Source organism: Marmota marmota, unplaced genomic scaffold, assembly GCF_001458135.2.
Source record: "Marmota marmota marmota unplaced genomic scaffold, marMar, whole genome shotgun sequence".
Lineage (NCBI taxonomy): Eukaryota > Metazoa > Chordata > Mammalia > Rodentia > Sciuridae > Marmota > Marmota marmota.
Window position 1 is genome coordinate 9596543 of NW_026000051.1, and position 24704 is coordinate 9621246.

At 50.1% G+C, this 24704-nt stretch overlaps 1 protein-coding gene across 10 annotated transcripts in view; it reads left to right on the plus strand.

Annotated features, from left to right (window-relative positions):
- The window catches only part of Ggta1 (glycoprotein alpha-galactosyltransferase 1 (inactive)), a 64080-nt gene that overhangs the window by 5837 nt on the left and 33539 nt on the right, over positions 1 to 24704 (plus strand). Inside the window, exon 1 of one of the 10 annotated variants that reach the window (XM_048813155.1) lies at positions 17836 to 17858. The exons of the other annotated variants lie outside the window; for them this stretch is intronic. The gene's annotated coding sequence lies outside the window, so the exon portion shown is untranslated. Of the gene's footprint in view, positions 1 to 17835; positions 17859 to 24704 lie in introns of those variants that run through there. 10 annotated transcript variants of the gene reach the window in all.

Consider the following 24704-nt stretch of genomic DNA (forward strand, 5'->3'; position numbering starts at 1 on the left):
TTAAACTATATTGTGTTAATCTCCAGCCAAAGAGCTGATCTGCTCAGCTTGTCCTAACGCAATGCAGAGGCCTCAGAACCCAGGGACATGCAGTCCAGACAGGCCATGGGAGTTTCCTGGACTAGGGCTTTAGCAACCTTTATGTTAACTTTTATTGCCAAACAGAGTCTCATAAAGCAGAGGCATGGGTAGCAGGGAGTGGAGAGCCAGTGCCTCACCCTCACAGTTTTGTGCCCCGGGGGAACCCCTCAGCAGCATTCACAAGGGACCTGGGTGGGAGGCACGTGCTTCCTGTGGCTCTTTTACGAAGCTGTGTGTGGTTGGCAGATGTGAATGACAGGAAAAGATATGGAACTGCCACTTGGAGCAAGGCCCAGCTCAGAGAGAGGGCTTCTGGGAAATGTGGCCAAGAGAGCTGAGTGGTATAGAGAGGGTGGGTGGAAAGAAGGACCCAGAAGAGGTCAACTTAGTTGGATGACAGTAAGACTGTGGGGAAAACAGAAAATTAACTTCAGAATCATTATAATGACAGTTCTCTACACCGCTTGACAATTTGAGAAGTGAGAGACCACATACTTATCTCACCTGGGCCTCACAAAAAAAGCCCTGTGAGGTTGGAAGAGCTGACATTATTTCCTGATTTTACACATGAGTAAACTGAGGCTTCAAGTTTTAAGGCCTTGGACAAAGACTCTCAAAGAATTAATGGTAGAAGCCTGGCTAGGTGACACGTGCCTCTAATCCCAGAGACTTGGACAGGTGGAGGCTGGAAGATCACAAGTTCAGGGCCAGCCTGGGGAACTTAGCAAGACCCTGTGTCAAAATAAGAAAGAAAAAGGGCTTGAGACGTAGCTCAGTGGTGGAGGGCCCTGGGTCGATCCCCAGCACCCACCTCCCCCCGCCCCCCACACAGGTAGAACTGAGGCCTGAAAGCCAGATTTGCCTCTAGTGTGGCTGGAGCCCTTGGTGGCTCCCAGAAGGTAGAGGGATGCTGGGGGCAGCTGTAGTGACCTTCACTGGGGCACAGAAGAGGGTTCCTGGTTGGTGCTGCTCAGACAGAAGTCAGCCAGAGAGAAAGCTCTAGGTGGAAGAGGCTGGGGTAAGAGGCCCGACTCTGAGACCAGTTTTTACCCATCTCAGCCTGGGTGCTCCCATCCTTGGGAGTCTTGCTTTAACCACCCTGGGTGGGGCTCTCCCTAGGGATGAGATGCTCTGGGCTGAAGGTGAGGTGGTCGTAGCCACTCAGTGGTGTCCCTGTCAGCCAGACGGCACAAAGCACAGACCCAGCAAACTTCTCTCTGCAGTTGGAAAAAAGGCCCGAAAAGGAAGTCCAAACCCACAGGAAATGGATGCTTAAACCCAAACCTACAAGGAAGAAGCAGCTGTTATCCCCAGAGGGACCCCAAGTTTTCAGCTTCCTCTTGGGAGTTTGGGCACCAGGAGCTAAGGCTTTAGGAGATGCACCTGTTCTGGGGACTTGTGCTTGTTCAACATCCACTGAGCTGCCTTCCATCCTTTCCTTCACTTAATAGTCACCCAGGATTTACTGAGCACCTACGAAGTGCTGGGCAAGAAGTGAGATGTAGTGGTGAATGAGATACACAATCCCTGCCCGTATGGAGGCTGGAATTCAGCTTGGGAGACAGTGGTGAAGACATAATTGTATAGAGAGAGGTGAAGAATGCTGTCACAGGGGCCTGATCCTCTGTGGGGGGTGGCCAGAGCAGGTTTCCCTGAGGACATCACCTTTACATTGGGGGTGCAGAGGGAATTGTGTTTCAGGCAAAGGAAGAGGCAGTGAGAACCAACCATCCTGGTGTCCCTCTGGTTCTCCAGAACCCAGAGGGAGGGCCCCGGTGACTGGAGGGCACAGAGGAACATAGAGGAAGAAGCAAGTCCAGGATGACAAACAGCTGCCCAGAGTGGTGACGCCGGGGTTGGCAATGTGGGAAGAGCAGCTGCCTGCCTTCCTCCTGCCTCAGGGACATCCCGAGTCCTCAAGTGGCAGGCCAGCTGTCCCTGGCATCTGAGGGGAAGCCAGGACTCTTCCAAAATGAGGGACAGGGTTCCTTTTAAGGTGGACTTGGGTCCTTGAGAACGGGAGTAGGGTTTGGGTTTGCTGATGGCCGTCTATAGATCGATATCTTGTGTAACAAACTCGGTTCTTGTATGTCAGCCAGAGCCATGTAAAGGAAGGGAGAAATGATATTTCTAATGCAAATTGAATGGAATTCATTCTGTGGCCATCATGTAAATTCCACATGGGAAGGGCTCAGTGACTGGGACTGAGAATATTTAGTAGCTCCTGAGAAGGTGGAGCTGTCAGACATTGTGGTTGTAAGCAACAGAAGGAGCCTGTAGCTCCCAGAGACAGAAGAGGCACCCTGGGAAAGATTTCCTTCACAGCTCCCTGGAAAACCAGGCCAGCAGAACCGACAAAGGCTGGGCAATACACACCGCAGGGTCTGTGGAGGAGCGGCCCCCAGGGCTGCTGTACACAACGTGTCTCCATTTCCCTGCCACCTCCTTGGGATGCGGAGCCGCTGACTGGTCAAGGCGTAGGTCCTGCTCCTGCATTCCAGGTGCAGATGGATGAACAGGGGAGGCTCCATCTTGTTTTTCCCTGGTAGTGGATGGGGAGGTTCCTGACACCAGTTGGGCAGCCACCAAGTCCATCAGTGCCACCAGAGATGGGGACTTCATAGTGCTTCAGAATTCGACAGGTCTAAGAGCGGGGCACAGAGCCCTGAGGGGAACTTACAGAGGGGCAGCCTGACCTTACTCAATTCACTGAACTTCTGAACCTCAGCGTTCTCATGTGTGAAATGGGTTGGATTGATTTTAGAGCCATATGTCGCTATGAAGTAGCAGCTGCTGTTGTCATTATTGGCTGTAGAACAGCTGAGTGACCTCATTCAACTATTATGACCATAGCCGTGTCCTCAAAGGAAAGAAATCCAATGTATGAAAACCTAGAGGAATTCAGGAGCGGCCATAGGCGTTTCTTACAAGGAGATTCTCAGCAAGGCTCCTCTAAATCTTCATCTCCCCAGGATTCATAAAAACAGGATTTGGTTTGTCAAAAATAAAGAAACAAATAACAGGAAGTCACCTCTTACACATTTTTGATCCCTGAAGTTGCAGAGGTCCATTGTCTTGCAGGGCAGACGATCTGCTTAGCATCCCAGACCTGCTTCCTCAGTGCAGAGGCCTAAAGAGAGAGGGGGCACCCACCTTGTCCCCAGGAGAGTACCCCCTGCTGCCCACTGGGAAATGCAGCCTCCCTCAGACACAGAGGACTGGGGGGCGGTGTGGTGCCTGCAGATGTTTGATGGCCAACTCTTCAAGACACAAAGGCCAGGCCAGTTTCCATGGTGTAAATATGTCCACCCCAGCCCTTTCTCACTTGCTGCTGGAGGAGCTGAGAGAAGGTGTGCAGCCCTGCCCTGTGGTTTGGTATCTTCCACTCTGCCTGGATATAATAGATAAGTAACCTCCATAGGGTACAATGTAATAAGATGATTAGGAAGTGAAGAGTTCTTATTTTCTTTGTTCTTAGTGTAACTCATTTAAATGTATCTAACTGAAGTTTTTGGTATTGGCTGTGTTTAACAACTGGCTTGCCAACTTCCTGAAAATTCTAATAATCGGATCACTAAATGTTGTATATGTGAGTTGAAAAGAAAATCACACTGCACATCATGAATGTGTATAAATGATTGTGTGTGAATTAAAAAACAACAGCTTTAACATGTGGCTCCTGCAAGCCATTGTGAATCTGCTTTGTCACACTACTGGCGTCAGTGGTCCTACAGAGGAGCCAGCACAAAGAGGCCATCCCTGAACACAGGGCCTCCTCACATCCTGAGTCATGTCAACATCTTTTATTTCCTGTAACCTTTTGTTTTGCGGTGGGGGGATGGGACCCAGGGCCTCATGCATGCTGGGCAAGCACTCCTCCACCAAGCTACATCACCTGCCCAGCTTTATAACCATCTTTGACGCCTGCAATTGTTTCCTGTATTTATTTGTTTACTGCTGCAGTTTGGAGCCTTAGTTTCCCCAGAGGCCCACATGTTAAGGGCGTGGTCCCCAGGGTGGTGCTGTTGGGAGGTAGTAGACACCGTGAGAGGTGGGGCCTGGTGGGAGACCTTCAGGTTATTGGGTTCATACCCTTGAAGGGGATAATGGGACCCCAGTCCCGTTCTCTTCCTTTCCTTTGCTTCCCAGCCATGAGTTAGTTGAGTGGCTTTACTCTGCCAGGCACTTCCTGATTTGATTTGCTGCTTGGCCACAGGCCCCCAAAGCAGCTGGGCCAACCAGTCACAGACTAAAACTGTGAGCCCAAATAAACCTTTTCTCCTTATGAGTTGATTATCTCAGGTATTTGTCATAGAGATGGAAAACTGACTGGCACATTTACCAGTCAGTTTGCCTGTTTGGAATGTCTGCCTGCCTGTTGGGTTCACTGCAGAATCCCCAGTGCTTACAGTACTACAGCACTGGCCGGCGTGTAATAGGCCCTCAAAAAACATGGGTTGTTTGAATGAATGGAGACAGGCCAAGGAGACTGCAAGGGTTTGTTCACACCCTGCTTCTCTGAATGGGCATCTTTTGGGTTAGAATGGAGACTCCTAAGATTGCCTTTAGCTGTAAAAGTCTCTGTCCTGATGGAGACATCTCTCCACATAGCCTAGCCCAACACACATCCTCAACTGAGCACTTTCAAGGGTGGGAGCCAGGGTGCTGGTTCTTAGAGCATCTGTTTTGTCCTCTCCTCTGAGGGCAGTTATTTAACACTGATTTCAAAATGGCTTCCTTTGGGCATCATGATTGGCCCAGCCCAGCATTCTTGGGCTTTGCTGAGAGGGGGCCAGCCCTCTTAAGATGACAAAGTCCCTGTTTCTAAGTGGATACTGTGAGGCCCATGGCCTTTGCCCCTGGATAAGCTGTTCCAGGATCAAGGAGTTCAGTCTGCCGGGGTGAGAGGGTCCAGTGAGTTAGGGACCCACAGGTCCATCTTGAGCACAGAGCCCAGTGGAGCCAAATGGGCAGCTGTAGGAGGCAGGGTGTCTGCTTTCCATCTTAGCACAGTTCTTCCTTTATTTCCAATACTCTGGGGACTGGGATTTTGATAAAATACAGTAAAAATGAGTGACTCGGTTTCTGTGCCTCCTCATGGAGGAACAAACAGCCTCTCTGTCCAGGGTCCACACTTTGAGAGCCACCATCCTGGGAGACACCAGCTGCCTCTGGCTTTCACTCTCCCAGCCACTGGCAAAGCCAAAACAGAAGCTCCTCAACTTACAATGGGGTTACATCCAGATAAACCCATTTTAAGTAAAAAAAAAATCACAAATTGAAAATGCATTTCATATACCCTACCTGCTGAACATCCTAGCACAGCAGCACAGGCCACTATGAGTGCCAGTTGTTTACCCTTGTGATCGCAGTGCTGTGTCTGCCCAGCATCACAGCAGGGTATCTTACCACGGACCACTACCCTGAGGAATGGTCAAAATTCAACTTACAGTTTCTATGCATATCACTTTTGTATCACCATAAAGTCAAAAAATTGTTAAGTCAAACCATCACAGTCAGGGGACATCTCTATTTGAGTCTCTGTACTTGGCAGGTGAGAACAGGGAGGCACAGGCAGGCTTCCAGGCGCTCCTCACTAGGAGCAGAAGGACGCGGCCCCACCCACCCCTTCTATGCCCCAGAAATGAGAGACAGCAGCCCACCAGACAGAGGCACCACACCCTTTGCCATTCTTCTGGAAGCTGAGATGAAGGAGTCCAGCCTTCTTGTGCACCCATGAGGTTCAGGGAAGGAGTAGGAGTAGAGACCAACCCAGAGCCAGCATCTTCTGCCACCTCCAATTTCTGTGTTCTGTGGGATGGACTGGGCTTGGGCCAGGAACTCTCCTGGTATCTCTGAGTCTGGGTGCAGCTGGAGCCTCTCAGGCAACCAGGGCAACAGCCAGTCCCCAAAGCCATCTGCTTTGAAGCAGCATTATAGGATTTCCTGCCTCGGCCTACAGTTTCCTTCTGCATGCTGGGATCCACCTGAGCCCATGTTTACCTTCTCTGAGGGGGGAGGGGCTGTGGTCTGCAGAGCTAACAGGGCTGTTGGAGCTCTGCTTGCCCTTTTTACAGATGGACAAATGGGGAAGGAGAAGTGATCCAGGAACCAGTTAAAATAAATGATAGATCCTGCCTATGGGAGGTGGGGGGAGCGTTTTTCACTCCGCAGACACTGTTTAGGAGGCCCACCTTCCATTCAAGAACCACGATGGTGAGGATTGTTATTGTTCTAGTTTTGGAAATAAGGAAACAGAGGCCCTGAGAGATTCCGAAATGTCCTAGGGTCACACAGGACAAGAGATTTGGGATTAAGATGCATGCAGTAGCATGGTACCATGCCACCTGCAGAAAGAAAACCTCTCAGGTGGCAGGGAGTGAGGGAAGCCCAGCCCAGCCCAGAGAAAACCAGACTGGAGCCCAGAAGTCCTGTCCCATCTGCTTTGGGGGCTGGGTAGCACCCCAGCTGCTAATCTGCCCATTACATGCTGAGAAGCCTCTTGTGTGCTAACAGGGTGGCCATGGCGAGGGAGGCCCAGCCCAAGGTTCACAGGATCCTCCACACAGGCTGGGAGAGGTCCTGGGACCTGGAGTCTGGCTTTAGCTGGAAAGCTCAGAACCTCTTTATTTCCCTTTCAGCTGGTGCATGTGACAGAGTGAGAGCTGCTCCATCCGCTGCTGGGGCATATTTCCTGTTTGTGCATAGGGACCTAAGTGGAGTTTTAGGTGAAGGGCTAGGAGGGTGGGGGAGGGCGGAACTTCCTTACCGGAATCACAGTGGTCAGAGGTGGAAAAGGCCTAGAAGACTCGGCCTAAACCTTCATTTTGTAGATGGGGAAACTGAGCCTCGAAGAATGTGAGAACCTGACTTAATTCACACGTGTGCCGGAATCACGAGTTTTCTCTCTCTCTCTCTCTCTCTTTTTTTTTTTTTTACTTATTTTGGTTAAATTTTGAGATGATAAAGCCATGAATGTGGGAGCTGGCAGAAAACTCGGAGGTTCCCCAGTCCATGTGCCTTCGAGGAGAATCTGAGCCGGGTGGGGAAGGGACTTCCTGCAGATTCCAGAGCTGGCTGCTGGCACAGCCCAGAGAAGAACACACTTCCAGTGAGCATTAACAAATGCCACGGAGCACTCGTGGCTGCTGACTAAGGAGGACTGTGTCCAGTGGGGGGCAAATATAAATCAAAAAATCAATCAGGTAATCATGCGTGTCCAAATAGTGGCCCACCTAGCACCTGAGTGGTGAGGAGGGCCAGTCCATCAGCCCCAGCTCATCACGGGTGAGGAAGCTGAAGACTGCCTCCCTTTTAAATTTATTTTTAAGGAAAGAGGCAGGAGGTAATGAGCACAACAAGGAGCTGGTGGCAGGACCTTGCTCCTCCCTCAGGCCAAGGGAATTTTAGAAAACCCTCAAACTGGCTGTCTCCTAACCGTGACCTTGAATGGAAACCTTAGTAATGTCCTTGTCTTCATCTGGGGATTGGAGCCTGGTTGGTCTTGCACAGCCTTGGTGGGGGTGTTTGTGTCCAGTTGTGCAGACGCTGGGGCAGGGCAGGGTGCTGCAGGGCGCCGCTCCTGGGCTGGGTCTGGGGAGTCTTGCCTCTACCCCCTTGTCTTACTGTAATCCCCTAACCTGCCCCTCCCCCAGCTGGCTACTTGGCAACTTCCTCTCCTCCTAGCGGCCTCTTTAAGATGTGTATTTCAAAGGAACTTGAATTACATGCATGACAGACTCCTCACCCCAAAAACTCTTCTGCACACTGGAAGGAGTAGCAACCCCAGAGCTCTGAGGGACACCACCTAAGGACACTGTCACCTAGTCAGGTGGGGCAGAGCGACTCAGGGGGTGTGTTTCAGCCCCCCAAACCCTTCCTGGAGGCTGATTCTGCTCTGTCTGCCTAGGCTCTACCCTGAGTAGAAGGCCCAGGAACCAGGAAAGGTGGACCCCTGTGGCGGAGACCTAGGGCACCCCGACAGGCAGAGATGCTGGCTGCCTTTCAAACCAATATTCTTTAAATATTTGTTCAACATTTATCTGGAGTGGGGAGTGTTGGAGGAAATGGATTTGCAATGAGTAAGAGCGGTGGGCCTCTCCTGGATTCTGGATTTTGCCCTACACAGGAACCTTTTGTCAAGCAGAAAGGACAGAAATTCCCTGACAAAGTCACTTTCCCAGCTGCAGTGAGTTGACGTCCCGAAAAAACACTCTCCACTGCCCAATTTCTGCACTTCTCCTTTTCTCTTCAGTTTGTGGTTGAATATTTCCAAGCCAGACAGCTTCTGGGGAGGCTTATTACAGGATTTATTTTGGTTCTGTTTTTATTTCAAATTTATTTAAATATAGATGAGAACGATGAGCCTTATTTGGACTGAGCAGCTTGGAGTATAGTTGGTGTCCCTGAACCTGACCCCTTGAATTCGTTAAATACAGAAAGTGAAGCTCACATTCATATCCAAGCAGGAGTGCATTCTTGGAATACATACAGAATACAGTTTACCACTTTAACCCTTTCTGAGTGGACAATTCAGTAGCATCAAGTATATTCACAATGTTGTATAACCATCGCTGCTGTTTTCCATCATCCCAAGCAGAAACTGTACCAATGAAGCAATAGTTTCCTATTCTCTGTGTCCCCAGCCACTGGTAACCACCATTCTACTTTCTGACTATGAATTTGACTTGGTACATCACATGGGTTGAATCATACGCTATTTTTCCTTTTGTTTCTGGCTTATCTCTCTTAGCCTAACAACTGCACCTATCTTGTGGCATGTGTCAGAATTTCATTCCTTCAGAGGCTGAATAAAACGTGCCATTGTGTGTGCATACTGCACCATATTTATCCATTTATCCATCTGGATAGCTGAGCTGGCTTGACCTTTTGGGCTCTTGACAGTAATGCTGCTTAAACATGGATATTCAATTATCAATTTTGAGCCCCTGCTTTCAATGTGGGGGGGCGGGTGGTGCTATAACTAGAAAGGGTTATTGAATCATCTGGTATTTCCATGTTTGATTTTTTGAGGTGCTGCCATATCTGTCCAGCAGTTTTGGTGTATCAGTTCCATGGTTGAGATCTGGTACAGATTAATACATGACTTTCTCACTCAAATTTTCACTTGATTCACTATTCTTAAAAAAACATCATAGATGAAAGGTTGCATAATATTGCACTGCATTGCTAGGTCACAGTTTTTCTCTCCACTCATCGACTTTTAGACTTCAGCAAAAGATTTTAAATGGTGGTGATAAATAAGTTGCTTCTGGTAAATAGCCTAACAGTACACACTTGTTTGAGAAATATGTAACAATGCAGGTTGCTGCCTTCAAGAAGTTCTTTCCATTTCTCCTGGATGATTCTTGGGGCTCATCCAACTCAGTGGTTTTTAAAGGTTTTTTTGTTTTGTTTTGTTTTAAGCCAAGGAACTCTTACTCAAACAAGCCAGCCCACGGAGGCAGATGAATGGTAGCAGACAGATGAACAGAGGGATAGTGTGAAGAAGGGATGGGGGGTTGGGTGGTCTACTCCCTGAGACCCTGTCTCTTCTCCATGGTCTCTGGAGGACTTCAGGTTCTTTGGAACCAGGCTAGTCCAGTGCCTTCATTTAAAGATGAGCTGGACACTTCAAGAGAGGTGGAGACTTGCCTGAGGTCAAGTTCATTTCTTCATTCATTCAGTCATTACTCAGTACCTGCATGTCAGAATCACTCTCAGAACTCTTATTTTGGGAACTCTTTCTTTCTCAGAACTCTTCTTTCTGGCAGTAGGTGTGGAGAGAGACCAGGATGGAGCTCCTACCTCTGCTGTCCATCCTGGACTTCGTGTGCTGCTCCCCATTTCAGCTACCTACATTTGCAGATGCTTGTCCTTCAACCTGAGGATGCCCTTAACGCTTGAAGCCATCCTCTTTGAAACCCACCTGCACAGCCCCATGTGGGATGACTTACTTCTTCCTCTGTGGCCCCGGAACATGGAACTTCTATCTTCACCCACTCTTCTTTCCTTCAGTCCTGGGTAACAGTTCATAATTTCCAGGCCTAGCTCCCTGTTAGAGTGTAAGCTTCCTAGGAGGAGAGCTTAGGGGTTTGTCTCATCCTTGTATTCCCCACAGTGCCAAGCACACAGTAGGTGCTTTGTCATTGTTTATTGACTGGAATTAGTATAACCCCATATTTGGAGGATTCGAAAACCAAGGTCCAAATATGGGCAGCATGGAAGTCACGCAGCCCATCAGATGCTCAAGGGTCGAGGGCCCAGCTCCCAGCATTAACTATCCGACAAGGAGGGCAGCTATCTGGTGTGGTCAGGGCCTATTCTGTGCCTGTGTCCCGTAGAAGCCAGTCTGTGGCTCAGGGGTTTCTGAACCCCAGCGAGCATGGTTTTTTGACCTGGCATACCTGTTTTGATACCTGCAATTTACTTTCCAACACCTCAGAGTAAACATTATGGGATAGCATGTGAGGCCCACTTCAGTGTGAGAGGCCAAGAAAGCAGGTCCCCTTGGGGTGGTCAGCAAACCTGCCCTCCAGGATGCCCATGTTACCTCCAGAGGCGGCTGCTACAAGCCCTCCTGGTACCCTGTCTTTGGATCAACAACTGGTGCTTTTCCAGTTAGCACACTGGGGGTTAAAAATTGATTTTTTTATTGGGGATAAAATGTGAAACTTGTGGGGCTGGGGTTGTGGTGCTTGCCTAACACATATGAGGCACTGGGGTTGATCCTCAGCACCACATAAAAATAAATAAAATAAGTGTTAAAAAAAGAAGAGTGCTTTTTAAAAGAAAAAGTAGAACTTGTTAATTATCATGATGAATGTTACAGATGTGTCACACTGCGGAAATTCAAAGAAGGTTATGATGTGTGAATGTCCTGCAGTAGTGATTAGTCACTCCTCGCCCTTGGGCAAACATGACAGAGGATTCTTCCGCTCTGTCTCATCCAGGACTTCTGGATTCCATCGGGATGGATAAGAGAGAGAATTTTTTAATATTTATTTTTTTTAGTTTTCGGCGGACACATTTTTGTTTGTATGTGGTGCTGAGGATCGAACCTGGGCCGCACGCATGCCAGGCGAGCGCGCTACCGCTTGAGCCACATCCCCAGCCCAGTTTTACATGTAAATTTGAAGTAAATAGGATGAGCGCAGAAATGAGTCATGTTAAACAGTACTTATTATTGACACTAGGGGTTGAATCTCAGGTTGGCTGAACTGAGCTGTGGCCTCATCTGAAAATGGGGAGGATTCCAGTACTGATCTCATAGAGTTAGCGAGACTGGAATGAAATAATGAGCGGAATGTGCTTAGAACCTGGCTTGGTGTGTGAGCCCACGATTAATAGCGGCTTTTGCTGTTGCTCCTACTGCTATTATTACAATTGTTATTATTATTAATATGATTAGATACAGATCCCTGCTTCTAAGGAGTTTACAAGCTGGAATGGGAGAGAAGACATATATGTGGTAGTAATTAATGAATGAGGTAAAGGGTGCAGAAAAGAAGCCCAATAAAGAGCAAGGAAATTCAGAAAGACTGAACTTGCTCCCAATGGAGAACATTAGTGGTTAAGCTCTTATGCCAGCCAGCCTGGGAGCAGCTCTGGCTCTGACCCTTGGCCTTCTGAGCATGGGTAAGGGGTTGAACCTCTTTGAGACTGCATTTCCTTCTGGGTCAAATGGAGATAATAGAATCTGCTCCCAGGAACGCTGTGAGCACCACCCCTCCTGTGAACAACTGGCTAGATCACATGCCCATCCCAGGTTTTAGGCATCACCCCCCCCCCCTTGCCTTTCTGGCACTCTCACATGACCAGTCAGTCCCTAACTGTGGATGGATCCCTCAGTTACCACCTCTGCCACTATCCACCGGGCTGGTGAATGGGACCATGTGGTTGGTTCTATGGTGACCCTAGTAGGTTGCTGTGCTGCATGGCACCTGTGTTTCCATCCCTGGTTAGTGTCCTGCCCCAGGGCTTATGGCTGCTGCTCTTCACCTCCTGCTCTGATCAAAAAACCGACCTTCCTATTTCATAGGAAAGGGAGGCCAGAGAGAACATGCTGAATTTCCTTGTAACTCCTTTACAATTCAGCTCAATGTTCTCCACTCTTGTTTTCCTTAATCACACATTATTCTTATTAAAAAGAAAAGTGTTCAGGAAAGAAAGTCACTAATATCTAGACATACTCTTACTCTCTGAGATGGGTAGTGTTATCAGTCAGGATGAGGCAGGTTAGGCTGCAGTAACAAACAACCCCTACATCTTCAGGCCCCAATGTGTGTGTGTGTGTGTGTGTGTGTGTGTGTGTGTGTGTGTGTTCAGTTAATATGAACATCTTGGGCCAGCTGAGGCTATACTTTTTGTTCAAGGAACTAGGCTGATGGAATACCTGTCTTCTCGAATAAGTTCCATGGCACTAAGAGAGCCCTAGAAGGTCTTGCACAGGCAGTTAAATGCTTAGGCCCACTCCCATGTTTTTGGTCAGACTAGCTGCTTGGCTCTACCCAACCAACCACAAGGCAGCCAGGAAACGAAATCCTGTGAAGGTAGGGAACTGGAAATATCTGGAGAACAGCACTAAAAAGTACCTAGGTTGGATGTTCCCCATTGAGCCCAACTTGCTGATGTCAGTTCAGTCAGCCAAGGTATTGGCCTGGGTCCCACAGACAGAGCAGCCTGTGGGCTTTCCATTGTGAGTGCTAGGAAACCACACCTAGACAAGAAAACCCCAAAGTTGCTTCTCAGTCTGTAGCACTAAGCAGAGGAACCAAAGGGTGCACGTGGCTGCCCTCAGTTCTGCAGAAACAAGAGGCAGAAGCTCAGCAAGGAAGGAGGTAACCAGCAAGGGGGCAGACAGTACCTGCCGGGCTCCAGGCTCCTTCAGGGGGTACAATCCCTGCAGGGGGCAGAAGTGATGAGGTGGGATCTATTTTGGAACGGGGCTCTGCAGAAGGGCCCCTGCGCCATCTCATGAGTGGAGTGCCTCTGAGGTATTCTTGCTGTTTCTGTCTTATGTTTTGCTTGAGTGATGATGTTCTTTCTGAATGTTACACCTTGCTTACCCCCAGCCCATGCATACTTCTCCCCATGGCACCCTGTGCTCTTACCGGCAGGGCATCCCATGACCAATCATGAGCAGTGAGGAAGAAAGGACAGAGAGGTGGCCATCTCTCACAGAGGTTTCTGAGGCTTTCTAGGGCACAGATGAGGAAACTCAGGAAGGAGATGATTGACAGCAACACCCAGCTGCTTCCCTGGTCTCAGTGGTTTCCTGTGCTGTGGTTAAGAGACACTTTACAGCAGAGCCATGTTGGATTCCCAGGTGCCAATCCCTCCCGGCCTCCTCACTTCAAGGCTGAGTGGACTTGGATAAGTCACATCCCTCCCTTGGGGCCTCACGTGTAAAATGGGGCAGCTCAGAAGGCTGGGTACATGCTCGGGAGGAGAACAACCCAGCATAGTGGCATGTGAGATTGTCGGAGTCATCCAGAAGTCCATGGAGCTTAGATTAAGGGGGTGACTGGATGTGGTGGTGAGGAGGCCTTCGTCCTGGTTGTCACAGGGCACTCCCTGGGTGGAAGAACATGTCTAGAAGCATATGTTTGGCTGCAGGGCCCAGCTTCCCACTGGACAGTGAGCTCCAGCAAACAGAGGCCATGTCATTGTAAACCCAACAGCCCAACAGTGCCTGGCACATGGTGGATGCTAATATCGGTGCTAAATAAATATTTGAGTGAATAAACAGATGAACACATAGGTCCCTGTGACTGAATCAAGGGCTTGCAGACTTTCTATGGGGTAAGACGAGGTCAGGGAGTCCTTGACTCTACCTAAACCCAGCTCCAATCCCAACTGAGTCACCTTGGGCAAGTCCCAGGCTCCTTGGCTGTGCAGGGCACCAAGCAGCATGGCCCTGTCCTCCAGCTGTGGTGGAGGCCCAGCAGGAAGGAGGATTAAAAAATGCTCTGGAACTGCCAAGTCCCATTTGAGGACATGGGCACACAGTGGACTCCTTGGATACACAGAGTAGCTTGTGCCTGCCAGAGCCTGTGTGGCAGAGAGTTCTGGAATATCATCATCAGGAATTGAGGAGCTATTATTTATTGGGCTCTTGCTAATACCAGACCCTGCCCCAAGCACTTTATGGGCACATCTCGTCTCTGGTCCAAGAGAGGTATCCTTATGCTCATTTTACAGATGAGAGAAACCACGTCTCAGAAAGCTCAAGTCACTGGCCCAAATGCCCTTAGTCAACAGCCAGAGCCTTCTCAAATGCTGGCCCATGAGGAGGTGGAGACCCTTAGGCACCAGGGATGGTACCGCCTCAGCCTCCTGAGTAGCTGGGACTATAAGTGCGAACCACTTGAGGCCCTGCTACTTTTTGTGTTTTTTTGCAGCACTGGGATTTCATGCTAGGCAAATGCTCTACCACTGAGCTACACTGGCACCCCACGAGTAAGGAACTGTCCCTATTTTATAGATGAGTAAACTGAGGCTCAGAGAGGATGAAATGATTTCACCCAGGTTCACACAGCAACCTGGGATTTGAAGCTGAGGCTGTCTCATGCTAAGAACAGGTAGGAAAATGAAGACTTGTTTATTTCATTTGTTTGTTTGGAGAGATTGTTTTGGTTTGATTTTAGCTTCCTGCTAGGGTTCCTGCAACTTCTTCGTTAGAGACTAATTCTTGAAATGTTTTTTATGCTGAGTCAATTTATGACAAGAGACCCAGGAAAATCTAATAGAGGGGGAAAAAAAATCTAGGAGAAAACCACCTCAGGATTTTTAGTGAATTCTTAGACTTTGAATACCCCTGGCCACGCAGCCACTTCTTTGAGTTTACCTCACTTGGTGAGCAACAGATTTGGCAGGGAACCGATTTAGAGAGGCTGTGAGCACATAGGAGTGAGGGGAGCCTGAGGGGGTCCTGCAGGAAGCGGGCACAGCCGAGCCCTCCTGGCTTCAGGGACACAGGTAGAAGGAGAAATAAGGTCAGGGAGAATCACTCAAGGGCTGGGACTGCACCACCTCTGAGCAGCCACAGGAAGTACCCTGCATCCTACGGGACCAGTAGGCATTTAAAACAAGCCCTGTGGGCTGGGGATGTGGCTCAAGCGGTAGCGCGCTCGCCTGGCATGCGTGCGGCCCCGGGTTCGATCCTCAGCACCACATACAAAGATGTTGTGTCCGCCAAAAACTAAAAAATAAATATCAAAAATTCTCTATCTCAAAAAAACAACAACAACAACAACAAAAAAAAAACCACCAAGCCCTGAATCCCAGAGGGTTCAAGCTGGAAGGTGCTCGAAGAAGACTTCATTGAATTGTTTTATTGGTTCATTTTTACCTGGGATGACCCTGTGATTTATCCTCCAGATGGATGCCCTTCCGAGAATAAAAGGGAGAACTAAAATTACCTGTCAACTGATTCAGGGCAGGAACAAACCAGAGCCCCGCCACCCTGATTTTCCCAACCTCACTTCTACATCTGTAAAGGGAAGAAAATGCCTGCGCCAGGAGTAAAGAGGCACGCGCCAAAGCAAAATTAGGACACCGACTAAACGACAGCACAGCAGGGGATGGGGCCCCAGGAGACAGCAGCAGGGCTTCCATCAGCTGGCATCGGGGACCCTGCTACACACATACCAGGCCTGGCAGCGGGTCAGTGGGAGTCGGGGTCCTCAGGTACCCTGGGCATCTTTGTGCACACCCGTTCCTGTTTGTGCAGGGAGTAGGTCTGCTCCCACGCACCGTCCTCAGAATGAGGAATGCCCACCAAACATCTGGAGGAGATCAGAGCTGGCGGGCAAGGTGTTCCTGAAGTGTGTGGGGAAGGGGCTACACTGGGAGAGGAGTCAGGGAGCCTGATCGCCAAGGAGCTGTTATGTCCTCCGGGGAGGGCAGAGCTCACCCTACAGGTGGGACTATCCGCTCTGCGCTCTTATTCCTAAACCGGGCGTCAGTTTCCCTGTCTGGGAAGCAGACAGGTAGTAAGGATTAAATGAAACCATGGATGGAAACAAACTGTAGCCTTTATCATTATTAATAACATCCTGGGAGGCCAGCTCAGCCCACACTGGTTTAGGATCAGAAGAGTCTAGAGACAAAACGCTGCCTGGGGTGGTGGTGGTGAGTCCCATCACTAGTAGGCTTCAGGCAGAGGCTGTCTGGCAGAGTGCTGTACATGGGGTGACTCCCTGGAGGGAGGCTGGGCGAGCAGGACACTGGGGAGAATTGACTACTGGCATAAGAACCCGACCGACTTGAGCCCAGGTGGGCTGGAGTGGCTTACTTGTCTCTGTGCTATCTGTCAGCTGGGGAATAGCCCCGGGGCAATGAGGCTGGGGCTGGGACTTTGTCCCCATGAGAAATGGTATCTGCCTCTGGGAGGAGAAGAAACACACAGAGCCAGCCTGAAACTTTTTACTTCTCTCCCACCAAATGGCTGCTGGCTGCTTTGGGGGCTTCCCAGCTTGGCTGAGGAAGGAGAAGGCTTCTTAAGAACTTGACTCTCAGCGTTCGGAGGGCAGCCACACGGAGCCTGGGGGAGGTGCAGCTCCCTGTGCAGATGGCTTTCCTCTGTGCCAAGGCGGCCTCTGCGCTCCATGCCAGGCTCTGAGCTGTGGCCTGTGCCTACGGCTCTGAAAGATCCACCCGCTCAGCCGCTCCAGGTCTTTGCCTAAAGTCTGACTGGGCATTGGTGCACCGTGAGCCCCTAGAGCTGCGACACAAATGCAGAGTGAGAGACACTGTTCAACCTTGTCATCTGCAGAGCGACGGGTGGAGGAAATTAACCACACACTAGGTTCAGTTCCCACACCTGCGGGCCTCCCCTGTGCGGCACAAGAGTTGATATTCACCTTAGATCCTCAGACAGCTGTATGACATCTTGTCACCCTGACACCCAGCTAGACAGCAGTCACCCTGCCTAGTCACACATCCATTGCTGCTTCTCTCTTCCAGAGGCAGGTGGAGCCAGCGGGGGTCAGATGAGCAGGCCAAGGTGGGGCACTGAATCCAGCCTGGACCCCACGGCAGCTTCCCATCCTCTAACTTGCAGCCCTCCAACGGGCGAACTTGTTGGCAGCACTTGGGGTCCTCCCCTGGCCTTCAGGACGCTTTTATTCCCAGATGTCCTGCCTCTTGACTGTGCCCTTCTCGTTTCAGGGTGGTGCCCTTTAAGGACCACCCTCCCGCCCTTCCCCATTCCATTTCTCTGCCTTTGCACACATCAGACTTGCCCACCTCTCCCTGTCCCCCCCTTTTTTTTGGTACTGGGAATTGAATCCAAGGACACTTTACCACTGAGCCACCTCCCCAGCCCTTTTTGTTGTTTTGAGACAGGGTCTCACCAAGTTGCTTAGGGCTTCACAAAGTTTCTGAGGCTGGGCTTGAATTTGCACTCCTCTTGTCTCAGAGGTTTGTCCCAAGCCACTGGGCTTACAGGTGTGCAGCACTGCACCCAGCTCGGCTTCTCCTTTGCCAGCACACTGGAACTGTCACATCCGGCTCCAGAAGGCTCTTCCATTGCAGGGCTGTCTTCAGTTGGTTCCTCAAACTCAGTGCATCTAAAAGAACCCTCTACTTCCTCCATTCTCAACCTCTTATTCTGTTTCTCAGCCAATGGCAACACCACTCACCACCGACTGCAACCAGAAGGCTGGGCATCGGCTCGGAGCAGAGCTTTGCAAACTATAGTGGGAAGAGGAGGGAGGGCCATCTGAGACCGCCTGAATCTGAAATGCAGATTCCCAGGCCTGACGGACATTCAGGTTTGGTGGCCCTGGGTGGGTCCCAGGGAGCTGCGTTTCTATCAGGCTCCAGGCCATGTGGATACTGCTGGTGTTCCACACTGAGCAACGCTGGGCTCTTTCCTCCTGTCTCCTTTCTTCCATCCCACTGCTTACTGTTATCATTATTATGAAAATAATATCATTTATGGAACGCTTGGGTGCCATGCCCTATAGGAGGCCTGACTTTTAACCTACAAATGCTTACTGACTGCTGTGAGCTTCTGCATTAGTGCAAAAAAATATCTGCCCCCGAATTTTACATTCTGGTAGAGAAAGAAAGAAATTTAAAAGACAATTAAGAAAACTGCCAGAGCTGTGGCTGTGGCTCAGTGGTAGAGCACTTACCTCACACATGTGAGGCCCTGGGTTCGATCCTCAGCACCACATAAAAATAAATAAATGAAATAAAGATATTGTGTTCATCTACAACTAAAAAAAAAAAAGAAAGAAAGAAAAGAAAACTACCAAAAGAAAGCAACTTTAAATCAAGGAAGGTATCACCAAGAAGGTGACATTTAGGCAAAATTTGAAAGAGAATTCATTTCATGTGACAGAAGTTCACGTGATGCCACTTTCTTCATTTCTCCCAAACCACTGCTGCTTCCTTATCTTCCAGTCACTTCCGTTGGTTTGGTCCGTCTTTCCCCTGGACATTGACAGTGCCTCCTGGCTAGTCTTCCAGGCTGGAGATTTTCCTTCTCCCACCCACCCTCACCCTACAGCTAAAAAGGAAATCGTGTAGGACGCTTTGCCTAATGCCACAGAAGGATCCCCCAGTCTATTAGGATGAAATGCAGCTTCAAGATGAGATTCTGCGAGGTCCTCCATCTCCTCCCAGCTCCCACCTCCCCGCTGCCCACCCAATATATCCTCATACTTCAGCTGCTTTGGACCAGAACTTCTCAACTTCCTGTTCCCTATATGTACCCTGAACTTACCAGCAACCACCCATCCTTATCTCCTTCCTTCTGCATGAAGGAGAAGCCTTCTGCCCTCTTCCTGTGCCTGAGGCAACCCCACTTGGCCCGGCAAGAATGCCTTCAACTCTGTCTTCTCCCTCTGAGCCTTCCAGCTCCTTCTCCCCCTGGCTCTGACTTTTCAGATGACTTCCACATCTGCTTTGTACTCTGGAAATACTTCCCTTTTTTCTCCAGTCTCTTCTAGCTGACACCCTATCTCCAACCCTTCTCAGACCAGCATCTTGAAAGAGGTCCCTACAGTGACCTCACCTGACTTTCACTTAGGGGCCCTGAAACCTAGCATTGAGCTGTGCACTTGCATTGAGTTTCCTGACGCCAGAGGTTAAAGGCAATAGCTATTTGGCAACTTCCTCTGGAGGCTGCAATTGTCTCACAAAATACATATGTTTAAGTCCCAACCCCTGGTACCTGTGTATGTGACCCTTTTTGGAAAGAGGGCCTTTATAGATGTCCTCAAGTTAAAATTAAATCCCAATGGATTGTGGTGAGTGACACTCCATGGCTAGCATCCTCCTAAGAGAGGGAAATTGGGACACAGAAGACCCATATGGGTAGGACATCTCGTGACAACAGAAGCAGTTTGTAGGTTGGTGGCCACAAGGCATCCCAAGGATTGCCCGAAACTACCAGAAGCCAGGGGGCGTGGAACAGATTCTCCCTCTGAGCCTCCCCAAAAAAAACCAGCTTTGCCAACAGCTTGATTTGGGACCTGTGACCTCCAGAACTGTGAAACAACAGATGTCTGTTGTGTTCAGCTGCCCAGTCTGGGGTAACCTGTCACTGCAGCTCCAGAAAGCCAATGCACTGCCCGTCCACCTGTCCTCCATTCCCCCCACCTCCTCAGTTCCAGGCCCTGTGCAAGGACCACCTCAAGGTAGATGGCACATCACTCTGTCCTTGAGAACCTTGGAGGGAAGATGGAGGCAGGCCCAGCCCCCTGTGCTACAGGAACCTGGAAGGAGCAGCCACACATGGACTGCGGGGACCCAGGGGAGTATTTGCTCTGGCAGAAAACAGACCTGTGAGGAGGTGGCATTGGGTTGTGAGCCTGCACGTTTCCCAGCCAGGTTTGCTATGCAAGTGAGAGTGGGCTCTTCCCAGCCGCGGAGCCCGCATGGGCCCTGCCAAGCCCTTGCCACCTAAAAAGTAACAAGTCAAAGAGCCATGAGGGATTCCGGGAATGCTGTTTCACCTCATTGTGTCTGGGTGGGAACTGTGAGGCTCAAGCAGGGGAAAGGACTTGCCCAAGGTCATGTGGCTTAGGAACCTGGCCGTTGGCCTCTTACATGTGCTATTGGATTCTCTTTTTTGCTAGTTGTATTGTTAGCGTTGATTTAAACTTTTTTTTTTTTTACATTTTCTCATTGCAAGCCATTTGATTTGCAGGCTGGGTGGGAGGGAGGCCCACTGCATGCCCCGTCATCTCCAGAGTTGCCGTGTCCTCACCCTGGCCTTTGCTGTGACCCGCGTGGGAGGGAAGTCCTTGCCAGGCCCTACCAGACCTTGAGTTCTGCCTCAGGAAGCTGGGTTTCCCCGTGATTTGCGTGGCTGCTGGCCTCCATTTCCGTGTCAGAACCAGAGCCCTGGTTCCTGGTTCCTCTTTTCTCTCACTGGGACTTCCCTGGGGAGGGATCAGGGAACCCCTGAGTGGACTGGCCATTCTGTGGCATTCTATCCCTCACAGAAAGCTAAAGCTGGCCGGTTCATAAGGAAGGATTGCAGGGAGCCAGGCCTGAGTGGAGGAGGCTTTAAATCCTGCAGAGTGGGCGGCCTCCTAGCTGGCGTCAGGCAGCATGTGGGAAGGGGGAGAGGGCCTAGGGCCTGGGTGGCCTGGCCTCTGGAAGGAAGAAGGTTCCAAAAGCCCATTTGGAAAGGTCCAGCCACGTCACCTCCTCCAGGAAGCCTCCAGAGATTCCCCAGGTAGACTTCTGTGGGAGCCTGGATCTCAGCGGCACTCCAGGCGCTGGCCAGGCAAAGTAGAGTGGAGTTGGAAGGGATGCCTACTTCACAGATGGAGGGGAAAGCCCTGGCAAAGGAGGGGGACGTGCCTCGGTCACACAAGCAATCCTGACAGTTCTAGCATCCTGCACAAAACTTTCTCCTGAAGGGAGAATCGCCAAGGGCAACGTCCCCCACTCAGCAGCTGGGAAGTGCCACTGGGCAGAGTTGTTTTGTCTGTCTTTCCTCCGAAAATCTGATTTCTTCATATTCATAAGTGAAAATGGCTTGCAGGTCCCCTTCCTAACGCGGCCCTTGTCTGGACATACTGGTTCCTGAAATGAGCCACGGGATGTCCTTTGTGAACATCTGTGGGACTGCAATGGCATGCTTCTCTTTTCCATTAGGTCTACTCTCCAGTTCTTTTTCTAATAAAGTAGGCTTTCCAGCTCGTTAATTTCCAGATCTTTATATTTTTTCCTCCCACCCCCTCCAGATCTTTATCTTAATAAATATTTAAAAGAAAAATATGTAAAAGAAAAAAAAATGTCTGCTTCTGCTGTGATTTTGGCAGAAGTTCCCGAGTGGCCCGCACGCCCGCCCACTCCTCCCCGTTGTCTTGCACCTGGTCAGTTCATGCATCCTCGCCGCCTGGGCCCCTGTAGATTTCCACTCACACTCCACAGCTGTCTAGGAGCTCCTAACAGGGGCCTGGTACTATTCTAGGAACTTGAAAAGCCGGCAGTGAACAAAAGGGCAAGACTGTCCCAGTCTGATCGGAGTTTTGTTCTAGTGACGTTGACAACCCTGCCTTGAACCACACCCATTAGCATCCTGGCTTGGTCTGACTTCCCCACCGACAGGGGTAGGAGAGGTCAAGGTCGGGTAGAGTCAAGGAAAGACCCCCCAGAAACCACACAACTGGGCAGGGTTCTGACCTGACCTTCAGTTTCCTTTTTCATGACTATCATAATCTTTATCTTGGGTTTGAATGAAAGTCAGATGAGGCTTTGTTGACAGCAAGAGGCTCTAAACCGGACGTGACTGTGATCTTGATGGAAGCTGAGCTTCTCATCTGTTAAAGATGTAGTTCTGAGGCAGGGGGCTGGCCTGCATGGTTTGTCAAGATTCTCTGAAGCCAGGGGAGGGGTGACCCTTTCTAGAAGGGGGAGGACAGCTTTCTGGATTAGGTCAGGATTCCGCCCCCCCCCCCCAGGGCCATCTGCCCAAGGAAGTGTTGGGAGGAACCCAAGGAGGGCAGGTTGAGGAAATCCTCCACTGGTTGCCATCTGCGCTCTGAGCCTTGTCCTTGGGTGGGAGCTCTTGTAAGGTGTCAACAATGCCAACTTCTTCTTATCTAGAAAGAGACAAACCTACAGCATGAAGAAGGGGATTAGTCCCAGGGAGGGACTTCCTTATGCAAGGGACTATAGCTGGGGAGGGAGGCTTGTGGCCACAGAGCGAATTCTCCAGCATGGCTGTTGTACACTTTGTCCCAGACTGGGTGGGACAGAGCTAGATCTCAAGATGGCTTGCTGTGTGTTGCTTAGAGAGAGTCATGATGATTTCATTTCTCCAGCCTGGACTGGCCTCGGTGGGGACACAGCCTATGGGCACAGACTCTTCTGACTGCAGTGGTTTGTCAAGTCAGCTGCCACTATCATTTCAGCTAGACCCCTGAGTCTGCAGCTAGCTCTTACGATCATGGAAGACTTCTTTTTCTCTTTCTACGGCCTCTTCCAGGACTGATGTGATCACAATGTCTTTTTTTTTTTTTTTTTTACAAAAACGTATATATGAGAGGATGACAACAGTGGGTTAGTTGAATATCAGGGGCTAACAATTCTTGAGCACTTTGAGACGCAGCATGTCCTTGAGGACTATCTAATTCTTGTAATGAGGGGTATTATATATAGCACCTACCCTCCAAATGCTATCATTCCCTTTTGACAGATGTAGAAGTGGAGGCACAGAGAAGTAAAGTAAGTTGCCTAGGATCGCACAGCATAAGGGGCAGAGCCAGAAACACAGTCGGGCAGCCAGGCCTCAAGAGTCTGTCCTTAGTATCAGCGTGTTTTACAGCACCTCAGTCACCCTGAGAGGTGGGGACTGTGATGATTCCCATTTCAGAGCAGGAAACCAACCAAATTGCTTTATCACTTGTAAGCATCAGCAAGCATGTCTTCTGTGACCACCTAAACATATTTAGGATGAAACAAACAATGACAACTTTCAAGCTTCATTTCTATATGTTTTTTGCCAAGAACACTTAACCCTCACCCTGCCACAGAGGCAAGCAGGGTGGAAATCTTGACCTTCCTGTTTCCCAGCAGGAAGTGGTCTGGGATGCAAAGCCAGGGCTCCCAGCACAGGGCTGCGGCTTCCTCCACCCAGTGCTGAGGTCCCGGGATTCTCTGTCTTGGGAGGTGGAAGATGGACAAGGGCTGAACGTGGGCACACGTTCAGACACATCTGTGTGCTGCCAGGACTGGAGTGATGAGATTCCTTATTCCGTTCGTGGCTGGGCAGCCCTGGATTTGGATTGGCAGAGCACCTATGGTCCCCTGCCTCTGAGTTGAGGAATGACCCTGATCGTGTGCTCCTTTGTTTTGAGAGCTAGAGGAGGAGAGTGGGTCAGGGGAGGAGGAAGGCTGCTGGGTCTGAATCCTCCAGGAACTGCAGGGTCACATCCTGCCCTGCTGGTCTGAAGTGCTGTGGCTTAACCAGCCTGGAGCCTTAGCCTTCAGTCCCCTGGAGGCCCCCAGGAAGGAAGAACAGCACTGTGTCACCAGGGAGACACCCCAGCCTCTCAGAGCCTCATCTGTGAAAGTGGCGAAGGGCCCTCTCTACTGAAACGTCACTCTCAGGGTCCATGCAAAGTTCAAAGACCACGCCACACACTGGAATCTCACGCAAGAGATTTATTGTCAGAAGCATGAAGCAAACCCACAAGGCTGTGGCTCCCAGGAGAGCAGCCGCCTGTCAGCCCTCACAGAGCTGCTTTATAGCCCCAAGAGGAATTCCATAAGCTGCTTAGGAGTTGTGTCATAAGCTGGGGTGGGGCTGATCCTTTAGCAGGCCCATGTTCTTGTGGGAAGTTAAGCAGCACTGCCTCAGAATTGAAACCTGGGAGCCTCTAGGTAAAATGGCAAATCTGATGCCAATATTCCTCCTTTTTGTTTTTATAGATACTGGGGCTGGGGACGATGGTCTTTCTTCTGTAGCTTCTTCCTGTTGGTTAGGGGCGAAGAATCTCATTCCTGTAAAGGGGGTCACGGAGGGTTTTAGGTAGGGGCAGAGTCTCTGGAGTTGGAGGAGTTGACCACGAGTTGTATGTCTCCATCTTGGGCGTCAGGGGCTGGTAGTCTTTATAGTGGCCTCCTCTGACCTAGAAGAGTCTTCTTTAGGAATCAGCGGGGAGCTTTGGAGGGTTGGAAGTCAAGGTTTTGGAAATGTACAAAGACAGAGGTCCTGTGGGGGTTGCCGTATAGTGAGATGGTGTGAGCAGTTTGAGATGGGAATTGTGAGTCCAGTGTGGAATGCCCTTGAGTTTGGCTGCAGAGGGGGGTAGTTGAGATTACCCTGAATGCCCCTTCCATTTTGAGGTTAGTGAAGGAGGGAAGTGTGGTGGGGAAAGAAGAGGACTAGAGAGAAGAGAACTCCCAGAGTCAGAGAAGCATGAGGCCTTAGGATTGGGCCGCAGTTGATCGGCATGGGCTCACAGTACATTTCTGAGACAGTGTGAGAGGGGTCATTAGACGACGGGGGGGGGGGGGGGATTGGTCTGAGCTAAAGCAAGGGAGGAGCCTGGGGGACGTTAGGGCCTTCGGAAGGGGGAAAATGTTTCAGGGGGTTTTCATTGGGGATAGGGTCCCGTGGAACCCTTTAAGGTAGGGGTCCAGTACCT